A 16,301-nucleotide genomic window follows, 5' to 3' on the forward strand; every position below is an offset into this window, starting at 1 on the left:
TTCCCTGTTTCTCTGATGGGTTAAAAAATATCTCAGTGATTTAAAATTTGCTTTTCTTTAACCCCAGGTGAAGATGAGTGTATTTTTCTATGTTTAAGCAACAGGTATCTCTTTCTCTGTCAACAACTTTTTCACATCTTGAAGGATAGATTTCTTTTTCTGCCCTTCTCATCCTTTCTCCCTTCCTCACTTATTTCTTTGTCTTTCCTTTCTAGGAACTCTTAAAAATTAGCTTTTTTTTTTTTTATCATATCTACTTCAAATATTTTTTTCTAAGTTTGGTTTTCCTTTTCAACTTTGCTCGTGGTAATTTTTCACACGAGTGAGTGTGTCCGACTCTTTGCACTGTCCGTGGACTGGAGCCTACCACACTCCTCCACCCATGGGATTCTCCAGGCAAGAGTACTGGAGTGGGTTGCCATTTTCTTCTCCAGAGGATCTTCCCAACCCAGAGATTGAACCCGGGTCTTCCGCATTGTAGGCAGACGCTTTACTGTCTGAGCTAATTTATATAGTCAAATGTATTCCCTTTTTTCTCTATGGCTTTTGGTGGGTTTAGAGAACCACCCTTACTTTGACATCGGATAGAAAAAAATTATTCCATGTTTTCTTCTAGTACTGTCTTACTTTTCATCTTTAAATCTTTGAGCTAGCTGGATTTTGGTTTTGAATAAGAGCAAGATAGGAATCCAAGCTTTATTTTTTTTCCCACGTGGTTAGCCAAGTGTTTCAACACCATTTATTGTCCTTCCAAATGGAACTATAACCTTTATCTTACACTAGACATTCATATTTAAGATTATCGCAGAAGTCTTAATTCTTTTCCATTTATTTCTTTCACCAACTATTTATAACACGTTTTAGTATACTCTTTATATATATTAATATTTTATTTTATGTATTTATGAATATCCCCTTTTAACTAGATTTTATATATATTCCGTAAGATACAGAAAAAAAAGTACTGATATTAGGATACAATTATTCTTATAGTGGGAAAATTTTGACACATATTATTTTGAGTATCCCAACTTAAATCATTGAATGTTCAGATAGTTTCTTATCTTTCAGACTCTGAACATGATTTAACTCTTAACATTCAGTGTATCTTTGTTTATCATCTCATGTGTCACCTCCAGAGCTTGACACAAAAGTCAGCTTACTGATTACAATGGGAGACCAACTGTGATGAGACCAAGTGTGACAGGGATCCCAATAATGAGTATAAGGGGACAGAAGCCAATCTGTCACCAAGGGAGATGCAGTGACGAAATTTTGGTGGAAAGTGGCCATGAGAGAGGCCCAATCCTCTAAGCGTGTCAATTATGGGAACCACAGGAACAAAACTGTCAAGTAATGCAAAGGGTTGTTTGATTGTATCAGAAGGAAAAACACAAACCTGACAAACTGGATCCTGTATCCCAGTCAAACTCAATAGAGCGAGGAGTACCAGGCCCTCAGTATCCCAGTCAAACTCAACAGAGCAAGGAGTACCAGGCCCTCAGGCAAGTACTGGACTTGAGTTCATTACAGCATCCAAGGCATTCTTAACAAAAGGAAAAGCTAGTTACATTTAAGTAAGGCTGCTATAAAACCACAAATGTTTGTCATGAATTTTTGTCCTCTTCCCAAAAGAGCCCTACTCAGTCAGGAATGCTGCCCACTGTTCCCACGAGTTTTGAGAGGCCTCTGTACATCAGGATACTGTGTAGAATCTGCTGGAAATCTATGTGGATGACTCTGGAAATTCTGGAGCAAGCCCATGCCTCCTGAAACCATTCCCTATGAACATATGAATCAATGAACCATATGAACATATGAGAGAGTTCCAGACTTGCTACGAGGCTCATGAATTGCTCGTGACAAGCAGGGGACATGCCAGGGTCCATTTCTGAGTGTGCTAGCATCAAATGGACTCCAGATCTACCACTTACTAGCCATGGTATGATGAAGTGAAGTAAAGTGAAGTCACTCAGTTGTGTCCGACTCTTTGCAACTGTTATGATGAGTAGTTACTTAATTTCTGTAAGCCCCAGTTTCCTTTTTTTGGAAACAGGTTTTACAAAATCCAGTTATATCTCCTAGGGTTGTTGTGAGGATTAAATTAACAAGGACAATCATGTACTTAAACTTGAACTGGCACATGTTAATAGTAACTCCTCAATAAATGTTTAGGGTTGTTATTGCTATTATCATTATTACTACAACCATTTTTGTTTAAAGAGCAGGATTGCATAGGACACAAGCAGAACACAACTATTTCTTTTCCCTACTGCCTGTTCAGACCCATTCCATAGGGCTAGCCTTCCTCTGCCCCTTGGGTGAAATTTACAGTAAGCTCTAGGATGCCATTGTCACCCTCAAGTACTATGACATTATCTGTTATGCCTGCATAGTCACAGAATAGTAATATTTCAGTTTCATGAATAAAGCAGTTTGGATATAAAGGATGAAGTTTAACTTCAGTTGAATTGCTATCCCTTTCTAGACCAGAGCCAATGGCTAGTTTGGTTTCTCCCAGTGAAGTACTGACAGGTAATGAGTAGACACAGATCTGGTTAATAGATAGCTGTGTTCAGTATTACCGCACATCCCAGAAATTTATTCCAGTTTTATGGATCCTGAACAACAGTGTGGGTTTCCCTGAACAACGGTGAGGGTGAAGATTTCTCCTTTACATTTCTCTCATATTAGAGGGAAGTATGGTTCATTGGCAATTTCGATGGTTCTTTTAAATGATCTCTAATAATAATGTATTGAGGGCTTCCCTGGTGGCTCAGTAGTAGAGATTCTGCCTTCCAATGCAGGAGAGACAGGTTCTATCACTGATCTGGGAAGATTCCACATGCCACAGAGCAACCAAGTCTGTAAGCCACAACTATAGAGCCTGTGCTGTAGAGCCAGGGAGCCTCAACTACAGAAGCCCGTGTGGCCTAGAGCCCATGGTCTGCAAAAAGAGAAGCCACTGCAATGGGAAGCCAGTGTACCACAACTAAGAGTAGCCCCTGCTGGCTGTAACTACAGGAAAGCCAACACAGCAGCAAAGACCCAGTACAGCCATAAAAAAAATAAATTAAAAAAAATGTTAATGTATTGATTTCATAAAAGTTAAAAAAAAAAAAGGAAGGTTGCCTCGGATCAGGATTTACAAACACTTCAGTTTGGCCTGATGAGCAGGAACTTGGAAAGAGCAAGTTTGTTTACAAATAAGAGATATATAGATTCTGTCAGTGAGTTAATTATAGCACAAACAGATCAATCACCTTACGGTGGAGCTCCAGGGTAAAGAACAGGGACACTCGTCATCAGATGATTATATTCCTTTGTCCTGAGCACATGCCACCCAGTGTGGCTGACTCTCCTCTTGGCTTTCTGTGTCTTCATAATCAATTGTTGTAACTAATATAACTTGAGCATGCTTCTATGTTTGGCATTCAAAAAAATTAATACAATCTTATTGTTCCCCAGTAACAGTGATCTAATCTTTCTCATTTCTGATAGTTATGCCTTTTGGTTCTGTTTCTTGCCTAAAGGCATTAGCCAGAAATCCCAGAATTTTAGTCAATAATATTGATAATAGCAAGAATTCTTTTCTTGATATAAATGTAATGCCTCTGAAGCATTTTTGGTACGCTCTGTCCCTTTGAGTCTCTGATAAAAGTTAACTAGGAAAATGCACAGATCTATAAAAAAAGTTTTAACAGTTTTAGGAGGTGCAAGGACCGTGGACTACATGGAGAGTTTGTGAGTTTCATTAAGTATGAAGCTGGCTAAGGCTTAAAAATTTTTTTACAATATTAGTATTCTTTTTTTTTTAACATTTTACTTTTTTTTTTGGCAATTTCATGAGGCTTGTGGTATCTTAGCTCTCTAATCAAGAACTGAACATGGGGCAACACAGATTGGTCCAGGTTCGAATCTGGGAAAAAAGATTCCTAAACACTGGACCACCAAGGAATTCCCAATAAAGATTCTTTATAGTGCTAATTTAGAAATAAGAAAAAACAAATTGTGTCAATTGTTTTTTATCATCAATCAATATATTCATATATTTTTTAGTCTTGCATTGCTGAATTATATTAATATGCTTATCAATATCAAACCATCCTTGCATTTCCAGGATAAATTTTAGTAGGATTTGATATATGATATTTTTAATAGTCTGTCAGATTTAATTTACATTAATAATCACTATATTAATGATTAGGCATTTGCATTTCTAAAAGGATTACAGTGCACGTTAGAAATATTTTCAAATAAAGAGAATTGTAAGAGAAATTATTTGTTGGTTAAACCTCAGTAGGCATGAAAATGCTATCAATAAAAGCATCTCCTTTGTAAGTATTCTGGTAAGTGCTAAAGAATACAGAAGTTTAGAAAATTAGAGAGCTAAAAAGAACAGCAGACCAAATCCACTCATTTCACACTTTAGGAAGGCAGTTGACCAGAGAGGTTGTTAACTTGGTCAGAGAGGTTGTTAAGTTAAGGCAGTTGATGAGAGAGGTTGACTTGTGCAAGATCACAGCCTAGCAGTGGCAGCATTGACTGTACAAATAAGTTGTAATAAGAAAGTTGTCGAGGCTGAAAGAGAAAATTATCTGAAAAACTTACCTTATTTCCAGTGGAACATAAATTCTAAGGGAGAATGAAAAGATTGACCAAGATTTGTTTCTGAAACAGTGAAGGTTTCACGAAGAAATGATGTAAGCATTTTAATAAATTAAAGACATGACTGTCGTCTTTAAGGGATTCAAAATATTATGGGGCTTGATATACCCTTATCTTTCAGTTCCAACTCTCTCACTTTCTCTGTATGTATTCTTGGACAGTTCTCCCCAACACACACCAGGGAAGCCTTCCTGCCAAGAATGGGCTAAGTACATTACCAACAGGGATAAAAGAAACACAGAACAAATGAAAGAGACTCTGAGGACAGATATTTCAGAAAGTCTCTAACTTTTAGAACTATCTGGAACTATACCCACACATATGAAGGGCCCAGGCAAAGCAGGGGCTTCTCTTGCTCGCTGTGTGCGCAAGTTCAGGTAGATTGTCTTCTAAGGTCTCAAACAGGGTCCTGTGAAACCTGATCAGCTTTATGCTGAAGCTATTCACCCACTTCCCTTCCTTTCACCTCATCAGCACAGTCAGCAGGAGCCTTGCGGAGCTGCCCAATACATGGTGCCCAGGCAGCGCTTGACCTCACGTGTGGCCAAGGGCTGACTTTTGAGGACTGCAACAATAGGACTGAAACATCTGCTTTGCTTGGATAAGCCAGTGAGAAACTCAGCCAAACTGATTGTTTGGTGTCACATAGCAGAACAATCAGGAGATGACTGATTTTTTTTTTTTCTCCTAGCCGCTGTGTTGACACGACCTCAGATTCTAATCTAATGGTACATTTTATTGAAGGCTTGCTATAAAGAGCACACTTTAAATTTTTTTCAACCATTAAGAGGCTGCTATATTTACTGTTTATTTGAATCTCCAAACACTCTACAGCAGATAGAACAGTTAATATTATCCTAATTTAATAAAAGATAGATGTGGTTAATTCACTCCAAGTCTCATAGCTTTTTGGTTTTTTTTTCCTGTCTTTTCCCCTTTTTTTTGTTTTGTTTTGTATATTCATATCTTTTAAGTGGTGGAGCTAGACCTGATTTTAACTGTCTGTCTCTCTCGGTATGCCACACTGTCCCAGCTTCATTAGCATTATTTTCTAAAAATGTATACTATATGGAGAGAAAGTTGTACTTGTTAGAGTTTTGCAGTTTCTTTCTTTCTTTCTTTTTTGGCTGGACTACATGGCTTTGGGGATCTTTGTTCCTTGACCAGGAATCGAACCTGAACCCTTGGCAGTGAAAGCACCGAGTCCTAACCTCTGGAACACCAGTGAGTTCCCAGGGTTTTACAGTTTTAAATACTTGCAAATATTTGGAATGCTTACAGAAGCATTCAATAAATAGATGCTATGTAGGTTGTAAATACATTTCGTTGAGGAAATTTACTTACATAATATTTGGAGGAACACTGAAGAGAATTGAAATCTATTTTTTAAAATAATTTAACGGATATAAGGAGTGTCTTTGTGGGGCTTACCTGGTGGCTCAGATGGTAAAAAATCTGTCTGCAATGCAGGAGACTCGGGCTTGATCCCTGGCTCAGGAAGATCCCCTGGAGAAGGGCATGGGAACCCACCCCAGTATTTTTGCCAGAAGAATCCCATGGATAGAGGATCCTGGAGGGCTACAGTTCATGAGGTCACAGAGAGTCGGACACTACTGAGCGACTAACACACACACACGGAGTGTCTGTAGAAATACTAGTATGATAAAACAAAACCTAATCGCTCAGAACTTAGGACATTTAAAAAAGTTTTTTTCATTGTGGGAATTTTAAAATATACACAGAAGAAGAGAGAAGAGTATAATGAACCCATCTTCCCACTTCAGCCATTATCAACATATGGCCAATCGTTTATCACCATCCTGTATGTCCCTTACATCCCTTCCTTGGATTATTTTAAGTAAATCTCGGACATTATATCATTTCATCCATGATATTTCACTATGTATGTCTCAAAGATAAGGAGGTTTTTTTTTTTTTTTTTGCCACATCCCAAGGCATGTGGGAACTTAGCTCCCTGAACAGGGATCAAACCTGTGTCCCTCTTGCACTGGAAGGCAGAATCCTAACCACTGGACTGCTGGGGAAGTCCCAGTAGCCTTTTTCTTAAATCACAATATTAGTGCACATTTTAAAAGTGAACAGTAATTTCTTAATATCATCTAGTATCCAGTTTGTGCTCAAATGTTTCTGATTTTCTCCAAAATGCCCTTTATGGTTGGTTTGTTCAAATCAGCATACAAACAAGATTCATACATCAAATTTGCCTAGTATATCTTTAAATCTCCTTTAATCTAAGTTCTGTCAAGAAAAATATTGAAATAACTGCCCCTGGAAGAATTATCTGACATTTGAGGAAGTAATTTCATTTATATATACAATACTTGATTTATTCTAAGGCAGGGTTAATTATGGGCTTTCCAGGTGGCTCAGTGGTAAAGAATCTGCCTGCCAATGCAGGAGACTCAGGAGATGTGGGTTCAATTCCTGTGTCGGGAAGATTCCCTGGAGAAGAGAATGGCAACTGATTCCAGTATTCTTGCCAGGGAAAATCCATGCACAGAGGAGCCTGACAGGCTGCAGTCCATGGAGCCATAAGGAGTCAGACATGACTAAACATTCACACACACACACAGGGTTAATTGTAAGATGCATTATTATTTTATGTAGCACCAAGAAATTTAAAATGCTGACAAATGTCGTCAGATGCCACCAATTGTAAATATATTCCAATTTCAGAGAAATAAAAATGGGGGAAATATGTCTTAAAATCAGTAAAATACGGCAGTTGCAACACAGAAAATTCACATGCTACTTTCAGATTCAAATGGGATGTGGGAAAGGCATACGGGATGTGGAAAAAGTCCCTTAGATGGGAATGATTCACTTCTATTCCAGAGCAGATGAAGAATGAAGGGTGACACCATCCCTTGTTTCATGGCTAATCCTTGTGAACTCCTTTCTCCTCTGTGTGCTTTGACTTCAAGTTTGACATAGAACTTGAACTTCTTAGAATGTTTATACCATATTTAATGTACTCAGGACTTTAACTTGTTACACAAATTACAGTCTCTGAGAAATGCTTACTCTTTTGATTACTCTGACTTTAGGATGTTAGGTGGGGCTTCCGAGGTGGTGCTAGGGGTAAAGAATCCACCTGCCAGTGCAGGAGACACAGGACACATGAGTTCAATCCCTGGCTTGGGAAGATCCTCTGGAGAAGGAAATGTCAGTGCCTGGAGAATCCCATGGGCAGAGGAACCTGGCAGGCTACAGTCAATGGGGCTGCAAACAATCAGACATGACTGAGTAACCAAGTACAAAATGTTAGGTGAGCCCAATTTGAAAAATACATATTCATAATGCCAAAGGCTTTGACTGTGTGGATGACAATAAACCATGGAAAATTCTGAAAGAGATCGGAATACCAGACTGCCTGATCTGCCTCTTGAAAAATCTGTATGCAGGTCAGGAAGCAACAGTTAGAATGGTACATGGAACAACAGACTGGTTCCAAATAGGAAAAGGAGTACATCAAGGCTTTATATTGTCACCCTGCTCATTTAACTTCTATGCAGAGTACATCATGAGAAATGCCAGGCTGAATGAAGCACAAGCTGGAATCAAGATTGCCGGGAGAAATATCAATAACCTCAGATATGCAGATGACACCACCCTTATGGCAGAAAGTGAAGAAGAACTAAAGAGCCTCTTGATGAAGGTGAAAGTGGAGAGTGAAAAAGTTGGCTTAAAGCTCAACATTCAGAAAACTAAGATCATGATGACACCTGGTCCTATCACTTCATGGCAAATAGATGGGGAAACAGTGGAAACAGTGTCAGACTTTATTTTTGGGGGCTCCAAAATCACTGCAGATGGTGATTGCAGCCATGAAATTAAAAGACGCTTACTCCTTGGAAGGAAAGTTATGACCAACCTAGATAGCATATTAAAAAGCAGAAACATTACTTTGCCAACAAAGGTCCATCAAGTCAAGGCTATGGTTTTTCCAGTAGTCATGTATGGATGTGAGAGTTGGACTATAAAGAAAACTGAGTGCCAAAGATTTGATGCTTTTGAATTGTGGTGTTGGAGAAGACTCTTGAGAGTTCCTTGGACTGCAAGGAGATCCAACCAGTCTATCCTAAAGGAAATCAGTCCTGGGTGTTCATTGGAAGGACTGATGTTGAAGCTGAAACTCCAATATTTTGGCCACCTGATGCAAAGAGCTGACTCATTTGAAAAGACCCTGATGTTAGGAAAGGTTGAAGACAGGAGGAGAAGGGGACGACAGAGGATGAGATGGTTGGATGGCATCACCGACTCAATGGACATGAGTTTGGGTAAACTCCGGGAGTTGGTGATGGACAGGGAGGCCTGGTGTGCTGCAGTCCATGGGGTTGCAGAGAGTCGGACATGACTGAGCGACTGAACTGAACTGCCACATAATGTTCTAGAAAAGCATCTACTTCTGCCTCATCGACTACACTAAAGCCTGATTGTGTGGATCAGAACAACTTTTGGAAAATCCTTTAAGAGATGGGAGTACCAGACCGCCTTACCAGTCTCCTGAAAAACCTGCATGCAGGTCAAGATGCAACAGTTAGAATGGAACATGGAACAATGGGCTGGTTCCAAATTGAGAAAGGAATACCACAAAGCTGTTACCTTGCCACCCTGTTTATTTAACTTCTATGGAGAAGGCAATGGCAACCCACTCCAGTACTCTTGCCTGGAAAATCCCATGGACAGAGGAGCTTGGTAGGCTGCTGTCTATGGGGTTGCATAGAGTCAGACACGACTGAGCGACTTCACTTTCACTTTTCACTTTTCATGCATTGGAGAAGGAAATGGCAACCCACTTCAGTGTTCTTGCCTGGAGAATCCCAGGGAGGGCGGAGCCTGGTGGGCTGCCGTCTATGGGGTTGCACCGAGTTGGACACTACTGAAGAGCCTTTGCATGCAGAGTGCATCATGCGAAATGCTGAGCTGGATGAATCACAAGCTGGAATCAAGATTGTGGGGAGAAATATCAACAACCTCAGATATACAGATATACCAGTTTAATGGTAGAAAGTGAAAAGGAACTAAAGAGCTTCTTGATGAGGGTGAAAGAAGAGAGTGAAAAAGCTGCCTTGAAACTCAACATTATAAAAACTAAGATCATGGCATGTGGTCCTGGTCAAATGTCACTCTGGCCTTCAAAATGCTGTGCAGGGTGCAATTGCAGAGATAGTTTCTTCTTGATTTGTGCCATCGTAGATGTATGCTTAATGGACAATAATATTCTTTACATTGGCTGGGTGACAAAGGAGGAAAACTGGCCAAATTAGCCTGAAACATGGTAGTTTTGGGTTTTACATCTTAGCGATATTCACGTCACAGATTAGTTCCCGATAAGATGAGTGTCCACTTCAAAGACTTTGGGCTTCAACCTGTTCCCTTCTTGTTAACAGAAGCCTTTTGATAAGGAAAGGTTAGGAGCGTAAGAGGGGTATAATTGTAGCACAGGTCCCAGTATCGATGAACACACGCTCTAAACTTTTTTGCCTCAGGTCACTGACAGTTTCTGAAAGGCAGAAGACTTTGATTTCTCCCTGGAGAGATTCCAACTCAGGGCTGAAGAATTTTGCTTCTAGCTATCTGTGCTTATGAGAAGAATCTGAGTTGTTTATTTACCAGATCTGTAGTTGCCCAAAGGCAGTGTACTCCTAGGGGCTCTCAGAAACCTGGGATACAGAAGTTTTTTAAAAAGCAGAAATGTACTACCCAATTCTTTGTGGTATATGTGCCCTCTGAGATATGAAATAGACTTGTTTTAGAATTAGCTTTCTAAGGATCCAGGAAGTTCTAACATGGAAAACGTAAAATCAGGGTTTCAGGTAAAGCTGCAATTTACATTTGCTCTCCTATTTCTGCCTTGATTTTTAAAAAAATTTAATTAGCGTACATTGTTGGACATAACTGAGCGACTAAACAAGAACAACAGATAGTTGATTTACAATGTTGTATGAATTTCTGTTATACAGCAAAATGAATCTGTTATCCATATACATATATTCACTCTTTTTTAGATTCTTTTCCCATGCAGGTCGTAACAGAGTGTTGAGTAGAGTTCCCTGTGCTACACTGTAGGTCCTTTTTAGTTATCTTGCCTTGATTAGTGAAAGGAATAAAATCTTTCAATTTTGTCATAAGGATTTGACAGCAGATTATTGATCAGCTTCCCCTATCGACAATTTAAGTTTCAATGATAGTGTATTTGAAATGTATTTGGAATGCTGCTCCAAACTTACCTATTTTTCATAAGTTACAAGAAAGACTTAACTGTAGTTTGCTATTTTCACTAGCCTGGTATCCTGAGAATTTACACTAGCTACTCTGAAGTTGAACCTTGCTTCTCAACAATTCTCACAACAAAAAGTGAGAATTGTTGGTTAAGGGGAAAGAAAAGTAATGCATATAAAGTTCCATGAAAACATGAAACTTAGGAACATTAGAAAATTGAATTTATTTCCAGACACTCTGGAAATAAAGAAATGTAAAAAGGGAGAATTACTTATTCAGAAGCAGAAAGAGTATAGTGGTGGATATACTTGAAATTAAGACAAAATTGTAAATCAAATGAACTTCAATATAAAATAAAACTTAAAAAAAGAGCATAGTAGTGGATATATTTTCTTAGTTAAGTCAACAATAAATGCTCTTCTTTGTCATAGTAGTAAAATAAATTTTTGACTTACATTGTTAATTAAAAAAAAATTCAAATCCCATGTGTCTTTTTTTCTCTTCCAGTGCTTGTAATGTCAGTCACCATTTCAACACAGTCCTCAAGAACTGTTTGAAGAACAACTAATTAAGTTTACATCCTCTGTTTGTTTCAAATTCTAAATTTTCATAGATCTGTAAACCTAGAAGGGAACTTCTTTTTCAGTAAATGTTTTATTGAAGTATTATATTTACAGAAAGGTTCAGCCAAATAATTTTATGTAAAGTGAACACACCCACATGACCACCACTCAGATCAAGAAATAGATTATAACCAACACCATAGGAAGCCCCTAGTACCCCTGATTAGTTATTCCTCACTCCAAAGCTAACTACTATTCTGACTTCTTTCATCATAGTTTTACCTGTTTCCAATCTTTGTAAAACTGCAGTTAGAAGTATCATTTTGAATCTGATTTTCACTCAACATTAATGTTTGTGAAAATCAGTCATAGTGTTGCAGGCTGTCCTTCCTCATTATTGTATGTGGGTGTGCTGTGCTCAGTTGTGTCCAACTCTTTGCAACCTTATGGACTGTAGCCCACCAGGCTCCTGTGCCCATGGGATTCTCCAGGCAAGAATAATGGAGTGGGTTGCCATGCCCTCCTCCAGGGGATCTTCCTGACCCAGGGATTGAAGCCATGTCTCCTACATCTCCTGCACTGCAGGCGATTCTGTACTCTGTGAGCCACCTGGGAAGCCTCATTGTTGTATAGTATTCCATTATATAAAAATAGCATAATATACATACTCATAATATATCTATCAAATGTTGATGAACATTTGAATTGTTTTGAGTTTCGAGCTATTATGGAGAGTCCTGATAAGAATATTTTGTTTTTTGATTTTTGGGACTTGTATGTGTAAGCTTCCCTTGGTTATACAGTGAAAAATGGAGGATTTAAGTCCAACTTTAGTAGATATTTTCAAACAGGTTTTCAAAGTTGTAATACACATTTACACTTTTACCAGCAGTATATGAAAGTTCAATTTGCTTCACATTCTTGCCAACATTTTGTACTGTTAGTCTTGTTCATTTTGGGTATTTTGGTGGGTGTGCAATGGTTTTAATTTGCACTTTGCTGGTGATTAATAAAACAAGTACCTTGTCACAGGTGTATTGATTGGGTATCTTTTTTATGGAATACCAATTTTAATCTTTTGCCCATTGTTCTATCAAGTAGGCTGCTTTCTTCTATCGACTAGTAGGAATGCATCACATATATTGGGTTGGTCAGTAAGTTCATTCAGGTTTTTCCATTTGTTCATTTGAGTTTTTCCTTAAGCTGTAACAGAAAAACCCAAATGAACTTTTCGGCCAGTTCAATAAATACAATTTTGGGGTTGAATATTTGTACTACAAATATCTTCTCCAACTTGCCTGCTTTCCTTTTCACTGTTTTAATGATACTGATAAACATACATTTTTATTTTAATATAGTCCAATTTTCAGATCTTCATCTTTATGATTTGTACTTTATGGTTTGTCCTATTTTAGAAAATTGTCACCTGTCTCAAACTCATGAAAATACTCTCATCTGTCTTCTTTCTAGGAGTATTATTGTTTCATGTTTGGAATTAAAATTCTCTAATATTAATCTTGTCTGAGGTGAGGGTTAAGATTCAATTTTCACTTTTTTTTCTTATATGGATATCAATTAACTGCATTATTTGAAAAGACCACTTCTTTCCTCATGATACCACACTCATTCTGTGTCTAAACTTTCTGTTCAGTTCCAATGGTCTATTTGTCTATTTTTATAAGAATGACACACTAATCAATTATTACAGTTTTGTAAGTTTATTAACTTTGTTCTTCTTCATAACTATCTTTGCTATTCTTGGCCCTTTGAATTTCCAAATAAATTTTAGAATCAGGTAGTAAATTTGCCTAAAAACCTGTTGGGGCTTAAATTGGATTTACATTTAATATCTTCGATCAATTTGGGAAGAACTACATCTTTACCACAGTGTCTTTCAATCCACAAATGTAGCACGTTCATTCTATGTATTTAGATTTTATTTATTTTTCTTTCGATATAGTTCTGTGATTTTTCTATGAAGGTGTTTTAATTTCATCAGAATATTCCCAGATAGCATGATTTTTAAAAATGCTAAGTGATATTTTTTATATTGCTATGTAATCAACATATAACATTATACTCAGTCAGTTCAGTCGCTCAGTCATGTCCAGCTCTTTGCAACTCCATGGACACAGCACGCCAGGCCTCCCTGTCCATCACCAACTCCCGGAGTTCACTCAGACTCACGTCCATCGAGTCAGTGATGCCATCCAGCCATCTCATCCTCTGTCGTCCCCTTCTCCTCCTGCCTTCAATCTTTCCCAGCATCGGGGTCTTTTCCAGTGAGTCAGTTTTTCACATCAGGTGACCAAAGTTTGGAATTTTAGCTCCAGCCTCGGTCTTCCAATGAATATTCAGGACTGATTTCCTTCAGGATTGACTGGTTGGATCTCCTTGCAGTCCAAGGGACTCTCAAGAGTCTTCTCCAACACCACAGTTCAAAAGCATCAATGCTTTGCTGCTCAGCTTTCTTTATAGTCCAACTCCATCCATACATGACTACTGGAAAAACCATGGCTTTGACTAGACAGACCTTTGTCAGCAAAGTGATGTCTCTGCTTTTTAATATGCTGTCTAGGTTCATAGCTGGTCTTTCAAGGAGCAAGTGTCTTTTACTTTCATGGCTGCAGTCACCATCTGCAGTGATTTTGGAGCCCAAGAAAGTAAAGTCTCGCACTATTTCCACTGTTTCCCCATCTATTTGCCATGAAGTGATGGGACCGGATGCCATGATATTAGTTTTCTGAATGTTGAGTTTTAACCCAAACTTTTCACTCTCCTCTTTCACATTCATCAAGAGGTTCTTCAGTGCTTTTCACTTTCTGCCATAAGGGTGGTGTCATCTGTGTATCTGAGGTTATTGATTATTTCTCCCGGCAATCTTGATTCCAGCTTGTGCTTCATCCAGCCCAGCGTTTCTCATGATGTACTCTGCATATAAGGTAAATAAGCAGGGTGACAATATACAGCCTTGATGTACTCCTTTCCTGATTTGGAACCAGTCTGTTGTTCAATGTCCAGTTCTAACTGTTGCTTCTTGACCTGCATACAGATTTCTCAGGAGGCAGGTCAGGTGGTCTGGTATTCCCATGTCTTTCAGAATTTTCCACAGATTGTTGTGATCTACACAGTCAAAGGCTTTGATGTAATCAATAAAGCAGAAGTAGATGTTTTTCTGTAATTCTCTCTCTTTTTCCATAATCCAATAGATGTTGACAATATGATCTCTAGATCCTCTGCCTTTTCTAAATCCAACTTGAACATCCAGAAGTTCATGGTTCACGTACTGTTGAAGCCTCCCTTGGAGAATTGTGAGCATTACTTTGCTAGTGTGTGAGATGAGTGCGGTAGTTTGAACATTCTTTGGCATTGCCCTTTGGGATTCGGATGAAAACTGACCTTTCCCAGTCCTGTGGCGACTGCTGAGTTTTCCAAATTTGCTGGGATATTGAGTGCAGCACTTTCACAACATCATCTTTTAGGATTTTAAATAGTTCAGTTGGAATTCCATTGCCTCCACTAGACCCACTTGACTTCGCATTCCAGGAGGTCTGGTTCTAGGTGGGTGATCACACGAATATTTTCATGACCCAGATGACATATATTAATTTCCAGTTAATGGGATGATTCGATATTTGTGTACATTGCAAAATGATCACCACACTGAGTACAGTTAATATGTATCACCATGCATATTAATATTTACAATTTTTTTTTCTTTTGATGAAAATTTTTAACTATGCAATGCAGTATTATCAACTATAATCACCACGTTGTACATCCTTATGATTTATTCATTTTATAATTGGAATTTTGTACATTTTGATCCCCTTCACTTATTTTTTTCACCGTCCCCCCACCACACCTCAGGCGAACACCACACCTTTTCTCTATCCATGAGCTCATTTTTTTTTTAATGCCACACAGAAGTGTGATCACATGGTATTTATCTTTTTCTGTGTGACTTATTTCACTTAGGATAATGCCCTCGAGGTCCATCCATATTGTCACAATGGCAAGATTTCTTTCTTTCTTATGGCCAAATATTGTTCTCTTGTACGTATGTAGATCATTCTCTTTCCTTTTCTTGGTGTGCTACACGGCATGTGGGATCTTAGTTCCCTGACCAGGGATCCCACCCTCCTGCAGTGGAAGTTTGGAGTCTTAACCACTGGACCACCAGAAAGTCCCATTTTCTTTACTTATTCATCCATCGATGGACATTTAGATTGTTTCTATGTCTTGGCTATTGTAAATAATGCTGTGATAGACATGGGGGGATGCATATATCTTTTTGAGTTAGTGTTTTCATTTTTCTTGAATAAATACTCAGAAGTAGAATTGCTGCATCATCTACTAGCTCTAGTTGTACTTTTTTGAGGAATCTCCATACTGTTTTCCACGCTGGCTGCACCAGTTTACATTCCACTAACAGTGCACAAGTGTTTCCTTTTCTCCACATCCTTACGAACACTTGTAATTTCTAAGTGATTTATATTTAATTGTTTTCATTATATATAAATAACACTGATATTTTATATTGATTTTGTGAATATAGTGATCTTGCTACATCCAGAGCAGATTCTCTCATATTTTTTCCATATGTAATCACATCATCAGTGAATAATGACAGTTTTATTTCTTCCTTTGTCATTCTTATAACTTTTTTTTTACTTATTACATTGGTACTGTAGTTCAGTGTTATTAAAAATAGTGATGATGAGCATCCATGTTTTTTTCTTGATTTCAGTGGTGAATACTTTTAGTATTTCACCATCAAGTGTAATGTTTATTGCATATTTCTATAGATTCTTTTTGTCAAAT

The sequence above is a fragment of the Bos indicus x Bos taurus genome, chromosome 14 (genome assembly GCF_003369695.1).
Source record: "Bos indicus x Bos taurus breed Angus x Brahman F1 hybrid chromosome 14, Bos_hybrid_MaternalHap_v2.0, whole genome shotgun sequence".
NCBI classification, from domain to species: Eukaryota; Metazoa; Chordata; class Mammalia; order Artiodactyla; family Bovidae; genus Bos; species Bos indicus x Bos taurus.